Below are 4,660 nucleotides of genomic sequence, written 5' to 3'. Positions count from 1 at the left end.
GAACTGCATTGAATTGAATTGAATCTCCACCATCACCCTTCACTAATTCCCCCACCCCACTCGCCCACAACGTCTCTGATTGTGTTGGACACTGGTGTTTATATAAGACTGTATTGTTTATAAGATTTTTATCCTTTATGTTGTTTTAGTGTAACACTGAGGGCTGTGGTAGTACTGCAATGTCAAATTCCGTGTATGATCTGTACATTTGGTTTGTGACAATAAATCTGACTTTGACTTTGCTGCTTTGTGTTTCTGGGTCATTACATCATGTTCGATTCTGTTATTAAGAGATGGTCGGGAAAATTACACACAGCTTAACAACTGCCTCGATTGAGGTTGCATTTATCTTCAGCCTTCTTCACATGATATGTGGTAGAGAGACTGTCTGGCCTTGAATTTGATGCCCAACTGCTTCAACTATTTCTTACAGACTTGAATTTCAGATACTGTTCATCTGATGCACAAAGTTTTTGTTGTTGTTGTATTAAGACAATTCATTTTTTGTCTTTTCACTCATGAAGAATCCCCTTGTTGATACATAAATACTATTTTAAGTCTGTCAGACGGTGTTGTCTTTGACATTTTCCATAGATTCAGTTGGCAAAGAAATGGGAATAAATTATGTCTCTGCAGTGCCTAAAGGTACTGGACCTTTGCTAAGTTTTTTTTTAATGTGTGAATACAACAAAGCTTCATCTGATGAGTTAGGTGCCTTTTTATGCTTGAGTCATTTATTGGTCAAAGTTAAGTGGTTTGCCAAAAATGTCCTCTAAAAATCTCCAACTGTCCAACTTTGGAAGACCTGCAGAAAGCCTGGAAAACTATTGGGCAAGACCAGGTGCACAGTGTTGTACATCATCTTAAAAGGAAAAGACTTTGGTACAGGAACTAAAGTGGATGATGGGCAATAGCATACTGGTGTTTCTACTTTTGGCTTTAGGTTCAAATTCAACCTTCAATTTCATGTCAACTGTGCAACTGCGAAATGCTCTTACTGTGTTCATTTATATATCCTGGTGTTGAGTTTGGTTTTTAGTTCATGCCTGCCATTAGTTTCCTTAATATTTGTTTGTGCTTCCCTTTGTCTTATTTCTATATTTATGCCTTGGTCCACCTGTGTTTATTGATCATCTGTTAATATTCATGAAGGATTGAGGATTAAATATTTACATATGCTAACCTCATTATTTCTGTTATCCCATCTTAGTTTTGCTTCCTCTCTGTCCAGTTCAACATTTAAAAATTTATATCAGATTTATCTATGTAACACCAAATCACAACAACGGTTACCCAGAGGTACTTTATATTTTAAGATGAATACCCTACAATAACATAGAGAAAACAGAAAAACAACCCAACAATCAGGTGACCTCTATGAGCAAGCGCTTTGGAGACAGTGGGAAGGAAAAACTCCCTTTTAACAGGAAGAAACCTCCGTCATAACCAGGCTCAGGGAGGTGCAGACATCCTGCGTGACAGAGAAAACAGTTGGGGGTGAGGGGAAGAGAACAGGACAAAGACATACTGTGGAAGAGAGCCTGAGATTAATAATAACTAATGATTAAATGAAGAAAGGTGTGAAAAAGGTGAGTGAAGATGAAACAGTTCATCACGGGAAGCCCCCAGAAGTTGTGGCCTGCTGCAGTGTTACTAAGTGAGGATTCAGGGCCACCTGATCCAGCCATGACTACATGTGCTAAATAACTATATATGAAGAGGGAAAGATTTAAGCCTGATCGAGAGGAGGTAGAGAGGATGCCTGCCCCCCAAATCCAACCTGGGAGCTGGTTCTACAGCTTGTTCCCTGTGTCTGGTCTCATATAGCCCAGTCTTTCATGGCTCCTTTGTTAAGATGTCTGTTTTGTTTCCCTCTTTCCTTCAGCCAAGTTCTTTGGATTTTATCTCTGCAGTGTGTTTTTGGCTTCTCTTTCCATATAGACTTCAGTTTGGGGGGCTTTGAGTCATCCACAATAAAGGCTTGATTTGGTTTGGTAATCTGTCTGCTGTGTCCTGCTTTTAAGTCCTCACTACACAATGCTCTGACATTATGCTGCTGTGAATGTGTAATTTAAGTGTAATTTCTAAAAAAAAAAAAAAAAAAACCCCTGAAGTTTAGCCGTTTATGCTGTATGTAGTTTTATATATGTAAAATATCTCTCAATAAAACTTTCAAGAATGCATTTTAATCTTAACAAAACATTCTTCCATCATTGCTTTTAAATCTCTCTGGCATCCATTCAGAGGATGCCTGTGTTAGGCTAAAGCATCCACGGGGTATGCAAGATGAAAACACATATACTCACTGTTCATTTCACAACAGGTGGAAAATGCACAGATTAGCTACAAGATTAAAACCACCTACATCCCCTTTGTGCTACTGAACACAGAGTATGGACAGGAGATCTGCACCGTCAACATCTATATGTATTCCAAGATTTTTCACTCAATCATCATAATAATGTAAGACTATCGGTTTTATTCACTTCATCTGTCAGAGATTTTTATATTGTGGCTGAATTATGTGTTTTTCCTTTTTGTAGGAATAAAACATCAGCGGGGACGTGACACCACTAATGTCATGAGGCAGCATCTCAGCCTGATGAATGCACAGCGTTCCATCTGTGCTTTCAACAACTCTGCATTTAACAGTAAATCCTTTACACATTAATCCCTTAGCAATGTGCAGAGTAGCCACCAAGTGAAAACATACATGACCATGATTTCTATGCAGAATGTAGCCCTTATTCTAGAATGACTTAAAACGCAGTCATGATAGCCTTGTTAAAGCGGTAAAGAAGTGCTAATGTATTTAATTCTACTCAAAAACAGAGGCATAAATGCATAGATCATAACATGGAATATCTACACTAGTTTGAGTTGTTGTTTGTTTGTTTTTATTTTTTGAACCTGGTAGATTTTATTCATTGTTTTCTTTAAAATAACCAAAATTGCATAATTTAATTTCACTGCCTTCATGTTATTTTTTACTCTATCATTAGAGTGGTGTAAAAAAAAAAAAAGTGCCCTCTTCCTGGTTTCTTATTTTCTGCATATTTGTCACACTTGACCTAAACAGTGTGAACCCAAATACTCAAAGTAATTAAGTAAATTAAGTAATGTAAACTTTTTTTAAACAGGCCTACTAACTCAAATAGCTTATGCTCATCTAACATTTTCATCCATTTGAAATAGTTCAACTTATTATTTTTAAACCACTCTGATCAACAGTTATTGTTGCATAATTTCATTTTACTTATTTATTTAAATACTGTGGCAGTCATATTTGGGAAGTTTTGATTCCTGAGGTCGATTTGACCCTAAACCTAAAAGTTATTAGTTTTTACTCCGATTAAACAGCTGGATTGACTTAAATTCTGAGAAAAGACAGTGGAGTCAAAGTTAAATGTTCTTGTCTTTTATCAGTTGCTCACATTATGCACTAAGTTTAACAAATTGTTTTCTTTCTTTCTTTTTTTGCTTTGTTGTTTTGGGTTGCATTTTAAGTTAGTTTAGTCAAAAAGTGGATGTCAAATATGGTCAAAATATTGGAGTTCTGACAAGCTTCACCTTTTAAATTCATCAGCTTAAAAAACCTGAATAAGTTCTGCTAACTTCTTCAGGTTTACAGTGTTGCTTTGCATAAACTCACAGTTCAATGTAAGCCTCATAAACCTTAAACTAGACCTTGATGTAGCCCATCAACTCATCCACTGTCTAAAAATAAACTCCTTTCAGCTTCCTCCCTTCAGGTCAGCTTTCTTCTGATTGGTTGTTGATTGGTTGGCTGAACAGGTGCGTGGGCCTGTTGTGCTGACCATAAAAAATGAAAAAAAAGAAGAAAAAATGACCATATTTTGGCTCACAGGGATGACTTTTTCATAGGCTGGCCCCTTTATTTGATAATTCTGCCATGTTTATTATAGGTGTCCAACAGTATATGACACACATAGCTTGCTGTGCATGTTGCTGCTCATTTTAGTTCCACGGCCGCATATTTGAATTGTTTTAGTTGCTTAGTTGCTTTTTTTGTCTTACCAAACCCTGAAACTACACAAAGGGTGGCATAAAAAAAACATCATTGGCAATGTGCTCTCTATGTTTATTTCACCTGATCATTGATCGTTCCCTTAGTTCCCAAGAAGGGGCACTGTGTAACCCATTTTTTCCCCTTTTTTAGTATTAAATCCATGAAAGTCAACATGGCTTTGCAATTTTATTGCATTTTCAGTAGCAAAACAAAAACTGTGCATTACCCCCCAGTTTGCATTTTCATGAACTGTTACATAACCTCTCGGCATTAGACCAGCACACATCATGAAACCGAGGAGTGTTAGTCGTTTTTCTTCTTTCTTTGCCCCTCCCCTGCAACACGGCAGGTGCCTATGGTGGAGGGAGGTCGGGAGGATGGTGGTGGGGTGTCATCCAGCAATAAAAATACATTTATACGCGTTGAATCTTTCCACTTTTAGACCATTAAAGTCGCACTCATATTTAATCAGTCCACTGGCCGTTGACGCAGCGTTATCCAGAAGGTGTGTGTCACTATGTGCACGGACTGCCTCTGCGTCGTCTACCATCTGCGCCCCTCCCTCTCCGAGTCCCAGCATCACCGACAGCCCCGCGATGCTGTCATAACCAACACGTTTATCGTTGACGA

This window comes from Oreochromis aureus, linkage group 7, assembly GCF_013358895.1.
Source record: "Oreochromis aureus strain Israel breed Guangdong linkage group 7, ZZ_aureus, whole genome shotgun sequence".
In the NCBI taxonomy this organism is placed as follows: Eukaryota; Metazoa; Chordata; class Actinopteri; order Cichliformes; family Cichlidae; genus Oreochromis; species Oreochromis aureus.
The sequence above is the reverse complement of the archived record's forward strand: the minus strand, read 5'-3'. Positions refer to the sequence as shown.